The sequence below is a fragment of the Gallus gallus genome, chromosome 3 (genome assembly GCF_016699485.2).
Source record: "Gallus gallus isolate bGalGal1 chromosome 3, bGalGal1.mat.broiler.GRCg7b, whole genome shotgun sequence".
In the NCBI taxonomy this organism is placed as follows: domain Eukaryota; kingdom Metazoa; phylum Chordata; class Aves; order Galliformes; family Phasianidae; genus Gallus; species Gallus gallus.
The window spans coordinates 97,529,138-97,546,183 of NC_052534.1; the positions used below are offsets into that span (position 1 = coordinate 97,529,138).

Consider the following 17,046-nt stretch of genomic DNA (forward strand, 5'->3'; position numbering starts at 1 on the left):
TGTGTTTGGTTTCTAGGGTTATGCAGTGATAGTCCAGCTGTGCATTCCCTAGCACACAGCAAAATAGATGTAGCTATATGCAAGGCATGTTCTCTCTTACCACTGTCTTTCTGTTCTATCTTCTTTTTCTGAAGATTTTCAAATGGGGATCTTATATCTGTTCTTGTGTGAGAGGCATGAGTAGCAGTGCATTTGTGGCAGTAGTAGTGACGGTGGCAACAGCAAACAAAACTCCTTTGGAAATTGTTGCACAGAACAATTGTTGATTGATGATAACGTAAAGCCTTACAGTCTTAATATCTGATAGTCTGAATGTTTTGATGGGAGACAGAGGTATTCATCTTTTCCGAGGACCACATTTCTCACAGAGGCATTGTGTACGAATGGAATAATCTGTATTATAAAACGTTGCTTTGAAATGTTTGGCCTCATCACTCACTGCTGTACTCAACTGAGAATACGAAACGTTCTTTGATTTCCCTCTAAAGCTTCATTGATGGTATGTATAAGCCTAAAAAAATGTTCTTCTGGTCTCAAGTGAAAAACACTGTAGTTATTTAATGAAATTGTAACTGAGGAAAACCATTTCTACAGTCCCAGATTTTTGGATTACAGTTATTTACAATTTCTTTCTTTGTCCATCAACAACTTCTTGCAGAATCTTTGATGAGACCAAGAGATAAAAAAGGACACACTCACAGAGGCAAACAAGCTCCATTTTCCACATGCTGAACTAAAGATAAATGCATGAGAGAGTGATGGGCTTGTAGTCTACAACCACAGAGGTACTCAAAACCTCCAGTGTTTAATATGCTTATTTTTTTTAAAGAAATATCAGGAGCTTAGGTGCCAGAGATTCCTTCATTCAAACATTTAAGAGGTCATGATTGTACCAGTGTGAGTATGGCCTGTTTATAAAGGATTGTAGCAATAAGCTCTTAAACAGCATCTTTATCAATCTTTTGAAAATCTTATATTTCTTTTAGGTATAGTTTTAAGGTATCACTGGTAAAATGTTTTCAGAAAAATAATAATTGTGTACTTCTTTAGAGCTATGAAACTGCTGGAAAAAAAAAAAAAATTATTTATCTAATAGCTTTTCTGTGTTTTAAATCTAGCTTCCTAAGTTAGAGATGCCAACATGACCACAATGCACTTACCTGTCCATCAGTTTTGCTATTCTATCTGCCTGCCTTTAGAAATTGGCTTTGAACTTATTGGACAATTTCAGAGAAAGCGAAACTTCAAAGTTATGCTGCTATACGTGTTTTGAAAATATGGAATGGGTTATGTCAGAAATATGATGTTAATTATCCCCACTGGGTATAGGGATACAATGTGATTACACATCAGAGCATCCAAAATGCAAAGCAGAAGTGTGCCAACCATTGAATACATTTTAATATGCGTTCATGCCTTAGTCAGTATTGGGTGATCTATTTCTCAGCTGTTACCTCACCTGTGTGATTTCACTGAGCTGTGGGTAAGGGCTACGCTAGTCCTGCAGTTTTAGCTGAACTCGGTTAATAACTTTATCTTAGTTCACTGTTTATTGTCACATAATATTTCATAATTTTCTAGAGGTTCTAACTGTAGGTCCAATCAGATTGCATACAAGTTTGTCTATTATAAATTGGTTTCCTGTGACCATGACAGACATTACTGCTCCAGAGATTCAGGATTCTCTTGCAACTGAATCCACTTGCAATAAATAAATAAATAAACTCAGCATTCAGGTAGGCAACACTCCAGCTTTGAGCTCCATCTAGGTGATGGATACGGCAGAACTAAGACCTCCACTGTTGATTCTATGATTAACAGGGCTTGTAATACCATTCAATGGAAACTATAAAAAAGGCACTTAAAACAGACACATGAGTCCTTCACAAGTAGGTCTTCTAAAATCCAAGAGAATATTTATGGAGGAATTTTCATGATGTTTGGCTCCTGCTCTGACCAGGAAAGAAAGAATTTCAGTTTGGAGGCAAGCAGGCACCAGAAAATAGTTGTGTTTTTCCGGGTCTTATCCAATTCTCTTCAATAACTCACAACACGAAGGTAGACAATACTTTTGACTTTTAAGACCTAGGATGTTTCACTTTAATTACTAGTCAAATTTTACCAGGAAACTTAAAATTATTTCAAGCCAATATTAGAAATACTAAACAGAAAATTAAGCACATTCACCAGGAAGGCCCTTCTTTGATGGATCTGATTCCTGCAAGAGAATCCAAGACACATGTGGCCCCATATCCTGCAGACATTTAACCAGGTCTACCCTTCACAACATCAATATGATGTTACATATGCAAGTAAAATATGTGGATGTGAGCCAGGTTAACATCTAAGGACGTATGCCAGATCCTAATTGAGCAATAAGACAGGGTGTAGACTCTGATCCCATGCTTTGGTATGTTGCTAAGCAAAGGGCAACAACCCCGCACTGTCACTCAACAAGGTGTGCTATCATTGCACAATAACTTCCAACCGTATACTGTGATGACTACACTGTGCTATTTCCAGAGTACAGAACATATTTTATTTATGTGTATTTTATTCTGCTGACACGCAGAGGAAATAGTTGCTTGTTAAATGCCACGTTATAGTAAGTGCATAGTGTATTTTTATCTGGACAATAATGTGAAAGGGATGTTGTTTATAGGTCACTGCAGGTGTGCATGGCCTTACATACAAAGGCTAGGTGAATAACCTGAGGGCCTGAAAAACCAATGCCTCATTCTTGCCTGGAGCTATGGGCATGTAGAATCTTACCTACACATGACACTGAGGAGTGGGGAGTCCAGCACCTTGCTATTTCTGACACTGAACATAAAGCAAAAAAATTGCCAACGCATTTTGTGTGGAAAATCAGGATATGCAGAAAGATAACTGCTCCTTGGAAAACAATTTCTCATAGGAAGCAGCATGAAATTGCGTTCAGCTTCACAGTTATCTTGTTTGTTTTGCTAATCCTTACAAAGATTAATAAAGGAATGATGAGACAACAGCAAACTGTAAGCACAGGAAACGACTATTGCCTAAAGCATCTGGATATGATTATGTAAACACAATGTAATAAGAAAGCTGAGAGATTTAACTTTCGAAATCTCCTCTGTTGCCTCTTAAAAAAATACCCTCAGAATATTTACCTTGTTGCCCCAAGTACCCTGAGAGCTGCTAAAGCACTGCAATTTTCACTGCAAGTTCCTTGCTACTATTGATCAATCTGCCTTAGATTTGATCTTTTATCCAAACTTTTCCCAGTGTGTATTCAAGTATCTGACCCTTTAATTTGAGAGAGAGGTAATTACAATTTGAAGGGACTGTTTTGGATCTCACTGTTTCATGTACTATTTTTCTCCTACCTGCTGGCAAACACAATCCATACTTTGAACATTTATTACATGTTATGGCTTCCTTTTTCCTGTTACTGAAACAGTGACCTCTTATTTAAAAGCAAGAAGCTAAACATTACCAACAGTGAGCCAGGCTGCTCACCCCAAATGGCAACTCAAACATTCCCAATTTTTAAGAATAATGAGTTCTATCATATATAAATATTAGTATTTTTTATATCTATTCTAATACAGTTTTTAGGTTTTGTCTCCCTCAGCAGTTCCCTTTTGTACACTGACTGCTAGCTTTACAGTTTTTTTTTTTAGACATCTTATTCAAAGGTCTCCAGTTTTATTAACAAATAACCCTAAAACAGTATTTTATACAAAATATATACTAATCTCATTTTGACATTTTTGTGGTTCTCCCTCCATAGATAAGCATTACAGAGCTTGTTTGCATCAGGAGATGTTTCCGGGAGACTCTGTGATACTATTATTCCTATCATCTGGCATCTGTCGCAGAGACATCTGATAACACCTAAGTGTAATCTTTTGTTGCTACCAAGTGATTCAGGTAAACAGGGGCAACAAGAAGAGTTTTGCCTTTCCTAAAAGCCACAAAAAGCCATGTGAGGAAGACTGCCCAGAGCAAGCAGATCTCTCCATCTGTGTCACTTCATTGCTGCAGCTAGGAGTCCTCAGGCACACCTGTATACTCACCAAGCCTTCTTTCAGGTCTTATTCCAGATGAGGACATATAGACAGCAGTAGGAAAGGTGCTGTTTTTTGCTGATTTCTATAGCAAACTGCTGGTTTGGATGTGAGCTTGGGGAGGGAGAAATATGCAGACCCAAAGGCCCCACAGTGGAGGACAGTGCTTTGCCCAGTTTGTACACAGCACAGGCTCATCCTAAAACTTCTCTTGAAACCAGGGTACCAGAAAACCCCAAATGCAAATGACACTGAGGAAGATGCAGAAGAAGACCTTCAGCTCTGTAGCTGAAGTGCTTCTTTCAAACAAGAAAAATGCACAATCGTTCTGTCCTTTTATAACCATGCAGTGACTGGACAGTCCAGAAGGGAGAGGGAGCTGCTGGGCTGGCTCCTGTCTGGCACTACTGCAGCATCATCGCAGCATCACTGTAATGCTCAGACAATGCTGTTTAGTCTCAATAGCCTTTGGCATAATCACTGCAGAGATCAGCAAATTTAAGTCTCATCTCTACTAAGCATATGCCACAGAGGCTAACGATTAGGCCAGGGCCATTTGGCAGACCACTTCACTGGTGGTAGGACAAAACCCTCTCTTTTTCTTTAACTTTTGCTTTTTAAGCACAGGGCTGTAACAGTCTACCAATGACACACAAGGCCAAACACAGTCTCCTTTGTCTTTTTCTTTCTTTCTTTCTTCCTTTTTTTTTCCATTTTAGCTGAAATTTTCCAAAAGGAAGCACATTAAAAAAGGGTGAAACAGATGTCTGGAAGGGATACTTTAAATTCAGTTGGTTGGAGTTTGATAAGATTATAAACAACTAAAAACAGTGTTCCTCTTGACTAACCCAGTTAGTCAACCTTAACAACAGACAGTGAACTAACTTTGCTCATAACTGTAATAAGGAACTACTGAATGCCAGAGCATTGCCCATTATATTAGGTTATAATGCATAATTACAGGTATCAAGACGGGCAGCTGTTTTACTGAATCAATTTTGTCCTTTCATCTTTTTTTTTTTCATTTTGATAAAATGCCACAAATGTTAAAAATGAGTAGTCATTCACTATATAAAGCAGCAGATGAGCAGTAGGTGGAGGAATAGTTGTTTGTTCCTACTCATGAGCAAACATACATGGTTTCACTTTTCAAAACCCTTTTCATTTTATTTTGATAGCAAAAAAAAAGAGATCTCTAATGACACAGAGTTTTGTTGCACTTTTTCCTGTTAAATCTCTGAAAGCTGACGTAGCTCATTGCAACTGCCCACAGCATCAGCTTTATTCTCTTGAAAGAATGTCCTCCCATTTAGTTTTCCCTTAATGTTTTGAACCCTTATCAGAAGTGGTAATCTTCATCAGAGAAGAAGTGAGAGCCATACAATTCACCAAAACTACAACTAGTGCCTAACCAAATATCACATTATCAGCACCCCCCTTGGGATCAATGTCACAGACAGTATATTCCTTCAAATTATTTTCTAAGATCAGCAAGGAAAGAGAATTTGAGGTTTTGATTAGTCAGATTAGAAAAAGGTTATGAAGAACATCTTACCTAAATAGAATCATCTCATTGCTTTGGGGCAAATACATTCAGGTTAATTTGTTTGTTACAGCTGGTCTATCAGAGTTATTTAATTTCAGTCAGCCATACTGGTGCTGGCTTCATCCTTAGCACTGAGGAACTTGCCTTGGTAATTTATGACCAGCCTTTGTCCAGACTCCCCTCTTGCCGCATGCTGGCTCTGTCCTGTGTCCCATGTGAGAGGGAAACCACACAAGAGCTGTGAGGTGCTACTGCACCTCTCAGTTCTGTGAAACCACAATGACTGTGACATGACGTGGGGCCTAGTCAGGAGGTGCACAGCTGCTACCTCACAATGGCATGGGGAGGGTAGAGCATCCCCCAGGAGCTGGTACAGGGATGGCTGCTCTGTCCTACAGCAAGAGTCCAAAAATCAGGAGTGTCTGGAGAGGAAGTGTGAGCCTCAGTTTCACTCTTTATTTCTCTTTTTATGGGAAGTGAAAGGCTGAAATGAGGATGATTCTGGAAACTCTGAAGCATTTGATTGTTTCAGCATGGGTTGGGAGTTGCCACTGTAGCACCTATTAAAAAACAGTGGCTTGCATCACAGGAGCACGGTGAGATACAGTGATACCTGAGCTAAGTCACCATGACTTCCCAGCACAGCTGAAGGTGATGATGAGTCCCAGAGTAGCTGGCATTCCGCTACAGGGAAGATCGCTGCTTTCACTGTCTCGTACAGTGGTGATTATAATCTGCTGGATCAATCTTTCCTTTCCTGGAGCTGAAATCCCTGTGACTGACAGAAGATCATATTTGGAGGCTCCATACTTCTGAAATTGGCTTATTCTGGAAATGTGCCAGTGTCACAGCCTGGCAAAGCGCAGGGATCAGAATTACACTTGGCTACTCAGTCAGTCTTACTGGCTGTTGCATCATCACTGAGGGATGTTACAAACTTTTGAGGACAGCTCTTTGCTTTTATTTTAGGATTATTTCTATTTATTTCCACATACCTACAAATCGAGGAAAAAAAAATACATTTCTCAAGTCTATTACATTTTGAATGCATAAAATGACATCATTCCTCTGCTTAACGTTCCTTTACCCACCTTAGGTGAGGAAGCTAGGGAAACAAGTAATGCAAAATGCTCAAAAGTTGCAGACGGGATCAACATCGGAAGATCAGATGACAACAGTTATTCATTCATGTCTTGCGAAACAGAAATGACTTTATGTTCATTTCCTCCCCACACCACCACCCTTTTCTAAGGTTAACAGAAAGGATTCCTGTAGTACACAAGTTATTTTAAGATCTTGAACAACTTACAGATCTAACATCTTTTTCCATGTGTATAAATAACCCCACCTGTTGCAGTATCACATATATGTGATCATTAAAATAGATGCAAGTAAAAAATAGTAGTATACTACATTTCAATCTAAAAATGATTCTAGGAACAAAGCACAGATAAGAGACACAGTATTTTCCATATATCAGAAAGATAAAAGGGATTCCCCACTCTGAGGTGGATTTTCCAGAGTCAAAAAAACTATTACACACTCATCAACATTATAAAAGTAACTGAAAATTGAAAATAAAATAAAATAAAATAAAAAGTCCTTGATCACATTGTTAAAGATCAGACAACATTGTGTTATACACGTAGTAGAGGTTGTCAAAGTGCTGCCAGAGATGAGTAAAATGTGTCTCATCTTCATGGATGCACAAATCCCCTTTCACTGTTGCATCAGAAGAAATGTGAACTCTCCAGGAGTTAATGAAGTGCTTTTTTTCTAATAGGGATCCAATAGGGATTCAATAGGGATCCAGTACACAAAATGAGAAATTTCCAAGAAATTCTGTGATAAAGTATGCACAAGATACAAGACACGAGACACAAGACACAAGACAGAGGCAATATTTCTGCTCCAAGCTGTTTGCAAGCTGATCCTGTGTGCAACGGTGCAGTGGAAGAACTGTATTTCTGATAGGAGATCTGGAACCAAACTTCCTGCAAATTGTTCCCTGTGAACTAAAAAAATATGTTGTGAAGGAGGTTATTTTCAAAGTGATATTTTGGCTTCTCTGTCTGGTGGTCATATCACATTTTAGCACCCAGAAATCCTCCACTTATGAAAGCATCTGAATGAAATGTTGTTACTGACGTAACAATTGTCTCCTCACCCTGTAGCTTTAAAGTTATGACTTAATGCTGAGAAAACTTTGAGTTAAGTGAGTTAAATAGCTTCAGTACCTTCAAAGGATGTGGTTAGAATAGTCTGTAGGGGCGGTAAGAGAGTTTTTCTTTGCAGTCAGTGGAACAGCAACAACAGAGAGGCTTTTCAATTGCTTCTGTATTGCAGCCCAGGGCTTTTAGCCCCTGTCTGCTGCACCCACACACGATCTGGTACAGTCACTTAAAAAGCATATAGCAACCTCTCAGCTCAAGGAGTCCTTTCGAAGCAAGCTTTGCTCACCCAAGGGGCCAGCAATCTGTAGAGGCTGCTTTTTCTATCCCTGAGACACAGTATCACACTGGCTCTGCTGCACTGGGACCACCCTATGCCCATGGTAGAGAAACAGGATTTGCTTTTCATTAATTCTGTTACTATAAAAAAAATCCTGTAGGATATTCTGTAGCTAGAGCACTGAATCATTTCTGAAACTTCCTATTCAAATATTTGTTTTATATGGCAATGGTATTAGTAATGTGCAAGTTTTATGCACTGCTATTTCCTCCCACACCCATTGAAAACTAACAAGAGCTGGCCTGTCAAAATAAGCATGTGAATTATAGATCAGCTATAACATGCTTCAAATAGTCAGTGTTCCAGCCTAGGTGATACCTTATAACTCTGCTTTCCCTGTGCTTGTAAAATTGCACAGTCTACAATTCACCAAAAAAGCCTACATACTGAAGTCTGGATCTATCCCATCTTGCTGTAAATTTCCCAGTTGAACGCTTAAGAATGGAGAATTTTCTCTTATGGCTGATGGAAAGAGACTGAGAACTTCATTTTAACACACCTAAGATTTGGCTTACCTGCAGTGAACACCATTGTTGGCTACTGATGAAGCCCAAGGTGACTCAGGCAACTTCACGTACCTCAGTAACACACTTCAACTTTCTTCAAGAGAAGAGAAGGAGTCAAGTCTATCTCTGAAGCTCCAAAAGGCCAATAAGAAGACTGAGATCTCTCTTCAGAGCTCCTTCTCTGTCCTGTTGAGAGGATGAATCCATATGCTGCCCTGGAGGTTGGTTCAGGCATTACCCTGTGGTGCCAGCTGCTTACCCTTCCTGAACACCTAACACATACACTGTTCTGTAGGCTATTTTCAAAACCATTAGAAAATGAGAACAAATAACAAATAATGTCTGCAATATTTGCTCATGTGGTGTAATAAAAACAAAATCTGATTCTGAAGAGTTGCAGAGATGCCTTATGCTGTGGAAGCATTGGGTAATAAAATGGCAGAGGTAAGCCAATGCTGACAAATGCAAAGCAGTTCACATGGGGGAATAAATAATAATCCAGCAATGAGCTCCAATCTGGTCTTAATCACAGAGGGGACACAGAGACCTTGGAGTCACGACACACAGCCATAGTCAGATTGTCACATTCAGCAGAACAATTATCAGTAGTGAGAAAAACAAGTCAACATCAACAACTGTTAGACACAGAACAATCTAGAGGCCAACTGTGCCACTACAAATTCATAATGCTGCTGCATCCTGAGTACTGTGTGGGATGCTGGTTTCCCATCCCAAAGTATATAATAGAAGTAGAAACGGAACAGTGAAATGAGATTTTTTTCATAAAAAGAATTACTGAGAAGACTGAGATCTTTCAGCTGGGAAAAGAGGATATAATATAGGGTCTATAAAATCATGAATGGCAGGGAGAAAGTAAGTACAGAATTACTGTTTGCTGCCTCCTCTAGCACAGTGAGAAGGGGGTATCAAATGAAATTAGGAGGTCTGAATGACAGAAGTTCAAACAAAGAGTTACTTCTTCATATATACAATTAAGTTATGGAATGCCTGGCCACAGGATGCTGTGGTTGCTGAGAGTGTATGAGGGCTCAAAAGCAAATCAGAAGAATTTGCTGAAGAAAATGCCACTGATGGATATCAAACAGAAAGGCATTGCTGCTGGTTCAATGAGAAAATCACCAGGGAAGGGGCCCGAGAGACTGCTTTGAGGGAGTATCATTATATGCCTGCACTGTTATCCCCTCCCATGAATGTTTGCTGTTGCTGCATGTGACAAAGAGAATACTGGGCCAGATGGACCATCGGTCTGGCTTTGCATAGTCATTGTTATGTTTTTAACATCTTTATACATCTCTCCTTGAAGATGACAAAAGGGACATACCTTTTGTCCGGTTGAATCATCACTTAAGCAAGTGAAAGGTAAACAAAAAAAATGCTCATGGAAATCCAAACAGGAAGCACACTACAAACACAGAGGCACAGGTTGGTGCCTGCAGAGCTACTAGTCTTCATGCTCCATGGGACCTGAAAGGGACCTCTGCTACCTGCAGCCAAAGCACAGATGCAGACAATGAAATGATCTCATTCTATTTTTTTTTTCCCCCTGGGAAAATGGCCAATCCGATGCTTATCTTTTGAAAGCTAGGACACACCTCGGCAGTAGCAACACAGCAATGAGCCAGAAGCGTGACGGACAGTAACTCTCATTAATACATCAGGATAGCACTCAAGGAATACTACTCTGGTTTTAGTGTTCTCATGGACTTCAGTTTCCAGTGCCAGCAGCATGGCAATGCTGCTTGTATACCATGAAGACTTTATTCCAAACAACCCAGAACTGGCTCATCTAACCAGCTCTACCTCTGGGTGTAGGGTGACCTTCCAGATTAGCCTTTTAAAAGCCTTTCACTATATATGGCATTTTCAGTCTTGGCAAGATAAATCTGAAGGGAGAGCAAAAGGATGTCTCATGATGCAAGTACTAAAGCATTCTTGGATTTTCAAGAAAAAATACACAAAACAACTTCCTGACTCAAAAAGAGCTGCATCTGGCATGGGAAACTTCTGCATTAGACCTCATCCTGACAGGGAAATATTAACCACAAAATCTAAAGTTTGCTTAGGTGGAAGTGGTAATGACTTGGTTTTATGTTTTATGTGCCTTTTTAATGCATTTTACATGTTATACATGTAAGCAGGCTAAAGCCCTAACCAGCAAAATTTATGCTTTTGCCTTGAAAGATCCATTTCCCCAAAGTTAAAAACAAGTAAGGGATGTATCAGCCAAACTGGAGAAGAAAATTTAAACCAACAGAAATGTGAATAATTATTCAGAGCAACTCAGAAAAACTTCACTAGATCCTCAAAAAGCCAAAAACTGGATAAAAACAACATATTTCTGAGGAAAGACTGGAAGAAAGTTAAGTATTTTACTGATAATTCTACAGACAAAATAGGACAACCAGGTAATTATAGGCCTGCCAGTTTGACGTTTATTCCAGGCAGAGTGATGGAGCTGCTGATAGGAAAGTCAATTAATAAAGTATTAAAACAGTGCAATTTAATTAATGGCAATCAACACAGATTAATGGAAGAAAGATCTTATCAAATTAATATGCTATTTTCATCAGAGTACAAATTTGGTGGATAAAAGCAATTGTGGTAATATCATATATTTTGACTTTCAGTGCATTTGCCATACAGTATCACAAGAGACTGTCAGAAATCAGAACTAATATTATGAACATACATGGCAAACTGAATTGTTTTCAAACAAAGTAATTCTAAATCTATCAGGCCACTGTAACGTGGGGATATGAGACTGGGTTCTGCTGGAACTTCTTATCAGTTTTGTGCTTATTAATAATGCTATTGGCAGTGCAGGAGAAAGTAACGCCAGTGCAAATAATATTTTTTAACAAACCACAATCTGGAAGTGGACATTTTTTGATGAAGGCCTTTTAGGCCTTGCTTGAAGAGGAGGTGTGAAAGAGAGCGCATGCATCTTGCATATAACCCAATGTAAAGTATCTATTCAGGAACAAAAATCACAGGGTTTTACATGAGATGAGTTCTTCTTTGGGAAAATGAAATTGAAAAATGAACAGGGAGTCCTGGTAGACATCTAGCTGAGCCCAAGAACCCTCTGAAACTGAGCTTCCAAAAAGGGCCAGTGTAATCTTTTTCTATGTGTAGAGGATAGTATCAAGGGGAATCAAGAGCTTGTATTACTTCAGTGCTTGGCATTGGTGAAAGCTACTGGAATAATGTCAGCACTGATGTCAGCAACTTAAGAAGGATGTTGGCAAACTAGAGGTAGTTCTGAGAAGAACCATGAGAATATGAATGAAAAAAAATGAAAGGTTGTAAAATGGAGCAAAACCACAGTATAAGTCTATTTAGATTTAGTATGTCAGAGTAAAAGCTAAAGAATAACTTGATTATGGTTTGTAAGTGCTTTCATGTGGAACAGACACTAACAGGGGACATTTCACTCTGGTGGAAAATATACAAGGAAATCCAGCACAAAGCTGAAGGCACATAATTTAAGTTGCATTAAGGATAGGTAAGAACTGCAATCATTTACAATACAATGTGATAGAATTGAATGCCTTTTCTAGTCTTTCTCATGCCCTTCTCTTGTTCAAGTGGGAATCAGTTGCAGATGAGCTCATGAACCATGATGAAGAGTCAGAATTGGTCATAAGATGGCTTACAGCCTTAACATCTGTGAATGCAACTGTGCAAACCGTATCAGCATCTATTATAAAATAAATAAAAATAATAATGTTCTGAGTGAGGAATGGGATACAAACTTGGCTAAGGGAAGTTTCTTGTATTTTGTGAATGATAGGGATGCTGTTTCATTTCAGCTCTGTTTAGTGAACCTACTCATTTTAAAGTGCTGCCCAAAAAGCTGGCAATACAAAATTGCAATGAGGTTTTGGAGAACAACTCCTAGAAACACATCCAGTTGTCAGGTTTTCTTCTCACATTTGCCTTTATCAGCTTATGCTGATGAGTGCAAATGAGGTAGCAAAACATGGCCTTTAAACCAGAAATCAGGTTCGGGTTGTATACTTGTCTGGAAAATAAATTCCCATGGCAACTCATTCCTAAAGAAACAAATGGGCACTGTATCTCCCTAAAAGAAGGGGCATCTTAAGGGTAACTCAGAGTCCATGTGAGTCTACTTGATTCCAAAAGGTTATGAACAACCAGTCATAATATTTCGTAGCTCCTTTTGCATATAAGGGATTCCCCGGAATGTGAAAACTTAACATTCCTCTTCTTGATCTTAGATCCATGGATGTGCCCTACTCACTTGGCCCATTTAAAATATAAACAAACCCATCAGTTTTTTGTTTGTTTGTTTGTTTTCTGTCAATAACAATAGCATGACTTAAAATGCAGGAAATATAAAAGCCCTGCCACTATTACATGTGATGAGGGTGTGCTTTTCCTACAGGTACTTTCACACAGCTAAAAGGGGGTTGGAAGCCCTGTGCAGGAAAAAAAAAAAAAAAAAAAAAGGCTGTTCAGAAGAGAATTCCACCACAAGAGATTGATTTCAATTAGTGAGGGATAACATTAATATGGATATACATAACAGAACCACTTTTTAGCTTCTGGGAACGGTGCCATCCCTGAATAATCAGAGCTAGTGGTAACAGGGAGATGTAAGGTCTGACTAGGGTAGCCAACAACCCACAGTCTTGACAGCCTGATTTGGAGGGCAGTGTTGTGATTTCTAAAGCTGATTTGCTGTCCCTCATGCTACCTGAGACCCATCAGTAACGCATTCGACATAGTGATGGATCTTTCCACACTAGCAGGACTGGGTAGGCTGCAAACGTACTGTGGTCATGGCCACACTGAAACTTGGATATGTGATAGTATCACTGAAAAATCTAACATGTCACTGGGATCTGGAAACAGAAACAAAGACTGCTGATTCTTAAGCCAAGAGCTGGTTTCCCTCCTAGGCAGAACACCCTTCTCTATGCAGAGATTTGTCCTGCAAACAACTGAGACACTTCTTAGCTCCCAGCTGAATAAGCATACAAAGACAAACCTCACACTTCAGCTAACAGTTCTTTTCTTTACAATTTCTGTACAACATAACAGAAAGGCTGTTTGCAGAAATGTTGGACCTGCTCCTCTTTGCCTCATTTAACTGGCTTCAGTACATAAATTAGTTTTTGGAGTGTTTTTTTTTTTTTTTTTTAATTGCACGGTAGTCAGTAGTAAATCTTGCACTGGGTTATTCAATAACACCTTATTTTGATTTATTTTATTATTATTTGAGTGAAGAATTTAGCCTAAGGCTTGATTCTGACTACAGATAATATGCACAGGTATTTATCCCAGCATGCTTTGTTGTATCCTTACTGAGCATGCATGTAAGCCCCTCTTGCAGTTCATGCAAATGGGTATGTTTCTTGTTGAGTTCCCTCTCATTAGTAGCTCATTTAGACTAAAATAAAATAAAATAAAATAAAACAAAACAAATGGACTCATATACCACAGGTAAAAAATCACACCTCTTTTTGAAGAACAGATGCTTCTCTCTATGCACTTGAATTACCGTCTGATGTATGGAGGAAAGACTTGTCCCCTTACAGTCCCACAATTTACCATTTTGCTTAACGCGCCTTACTAGCACACTGGAGTTCCAGTGCAAATGATTAAAACTTTTCTTACAAAAAATAGAAAATTATATCCAAATTGGCAAGGAGATCCAGTCTTGACAACTGATGGGAAGGTACTCACGAGCATATTTTGAGCTAGCTATTTTGATTAATTTTGCTGGAATGAGACTGTCTTCTCAATATGACATTTCTCAACACTTAATAGCTGTTTAATGCTCCCAAAAGGCTCAGCCCTGCACTTTGTAAATCAGAAAAAATAAAATGAAGGTCTTTATTTTACCACTTCAAAAATTATTATCCTTTTTTTTTGTTCTGGCTTGCGTTTGTATGCTGATAATATATTTTCTGTAAAGGGACAAGGAGCAAACTGACCTGGAAAACGAAGTCTTTTTTTATGTAGAACTGTCTTTGATCACTCACAAGACTTGTGCTCTGATCTAAGCTCATTGACATCAATGGAAGAAAGACTGCTGTCAGCCTGGGGGGAAGGGTTGGCTCCTGTCCACACAGTGTCCATATACGCAAAAGCAGATGCTTAAAGATAAAAGATATTGAAAGTCAGAGTTAGAAAAAAAGATACTTCTCTTTCCCTTCCACAGTGTTAATGTTTATAACACAATTCAATGTCTTTTCACTTAACATTTTTTCTTAGTTTCTGACACAGTGAACTCCGATTTCAACATCTATTTTTGCTGTTTACCTAAGGATAAGCCTTGGGTACTGAAAAGAGGAGAGCTTGGTTCACACTTTCTATAACATAAAAATGGAAGGCCTCCTTCGTACACACCCCTTGGACTCCAAAAAAAGTAGGAAAAGGTAAAAGTAAGGTTCTGTCCCCTGACACCAGATAGCATTTCCTTTAGAGACATTCCAGAGAATGACTACAGCACTTCAATAATGGACATGAGAATCAAAGAAAAAGATAATTGCAGAATGCATTTAAAAGATAAAGAAACTTCTAATGGGATTCTCTCTCTAGGTGACAGCTTCCAGACAAGGTAGGTCAGCACAATGAAGTCCAGAGATGAAAAGTCATCCAGTAAACAATCTCAAAAGGAATCATTCCCAGCTCATTTGACGGCAAGGAGGCAACCAGCATTCTGACAATATCAGTATCTTCAGAAAGATCATGAGGATCATGAGAAAGATCACGATCATTTTGTCACATGCCATTCAATTGGTTAGCTCTTCAGTATCAGTGATTCAGAAGCTATGCTTTATATTTCATGTTCAGAAAAAAAAAAAAAAAGTCTTTCATTTAATTGAATGAGAAAATACAATGAAGCAATGCTTGTCACTACAAACAATTTCAAACAGGAATTTCCAAGTACTGGAAATAAGACATTGCATCAGCCCACGGCACCCTTCTAATCCAGACATTCTCGCCAACATGTTTTCAAGTCAAGCATCTCTTCACTTCTGGTTAATGCCTTCTATATAAGCACCAAAGTTATGCAAGGCAGGCAGCAGACAGACTAAGCTCTATTGCTGAGCTGGTCTACAGACTTTGATCTGTCTTTTAGGACTTGATTCCTTTTCATATCTTAAATGTTATATGCTGATTTTCCTCTACAGTTTCAGCTAATTGATACGAATTATTACATCAATAAAAACAGACACAGGATTATAATCACCTAATGTCTCAATAAGGCATATACTGTTCATTCAGAGTTTGTTCCTTCAACATCAGATTGAAATGCTAATATTTTCACTGACATATCTGAGAGTAGAAGTAATGTTTATGAAATTTTAGGTTTGGGGAAAGATATCAAAGAAATTAAAGTATAATTTTCAAATTATACTGGAAAAGCCAAATTGACCTCATGGATAGACACATGTCATTACTAGTCTAAGAGGCATGGAAGGGCAGGAGTAAATTCAGAAACTGAAATGTGTAACTTCTTCCTTCCAAAACTGAATAGTTACATTTACAGCAAATGTATCCCCATCCACTATGAATCACTGCTTCAGATTCCATTAAAAATCATGAGTTTCCAACAGGAGTCTTAGAGTAATCTAGATGTTTTCATCCGTCTTCTTTCACTCATTTCTCCTGCTAGGCTTGGAGGCTCTGGAAATCCTCTCCAGATCTGTTAGGGCCTGTGGCTCCAGCTAGTTCTGGGAAACTAAGCAAGTGAAACAGAAAACACTGGCTGAGAGAACAGAGGTTGGTGCAAGAGCTTAGGTCTCTCATGTTTTGTCATAGTCAGAAGGAGTATTGGGGGAAGGGGGGGGGGGGAGTGAGAAATTGTGTAAAAAGCCATCTACTAAGAAAAGAATGTTTGATTTGGATCACAGGATGTGAGACTGGAGAACAAATTGCATAACTTTATGGCTTGTCCGTATTTGCAATGATTCAGTATCCGGCACTGCTCATCCCATTTCTAAAAATGGTATTGGAGAGTTACAGGGTATTCAGAGGCGAAGGGAATGACTGAAGAATGCGGGGAAACACCTCTTCATTTTGAGGCAAGGACTGGGTCTGCAGGTCATCGTAGAGACTGCTGCAGATCACTGCTTCTGTGTGCTTCTCCACTGCCTAAGGGACATTCACCAAGACCAAATCCAAGTAGTCTCTGCTGTCTGAGGTTCATCTGCCCCATTCCAAGGTTAATTCAGGACTACAACAATCCTTTCTCAGTGGTGTTCCTCTTATAACTACCTACTATGGCATGGAGACACCCTTACATGGAGGAGGAGTGATGAGGTGAGTGTGATGCCATGAGAACTACCCTCACTGCATCCCTGTCTGTGCCTTCCCTACCAAGACCAGTCCACTGTGGGGGAATCCCTACAGCCTCTCCACAGCCCTGTTCGGAGGC

At 39.1% G+C, this 17,046-nt stretch overlaps 1 long non-coding RNA gene across 2 annotated transcripts in view; it reads right to left on the reverse strand.

Annotated features, from left to right (window-relative positions):
* The window catches only part of LOC121110294, a 30,074-nt gene extending 24,101 nt beyond the window's left edge, over positions 1 to 5,973 (reverse strand). Inside the window, exon 1 of one of the 2 annotated variants that reach the window (XR_005858633.2) lies at positions 5,740 to 5,973. This is a non-coding gene — a long non-coding RNA (uncharacterized LOC121110294). Of the gene's footprint in view, positions 1 to 5,604 lie in introns of both variants that reach the window. The other variant, XR_006938772.1, reaches the window with a different exon arrangement.
* Positions 5,974 to 17,046: the final 11,073 nt, after the last annotated feature.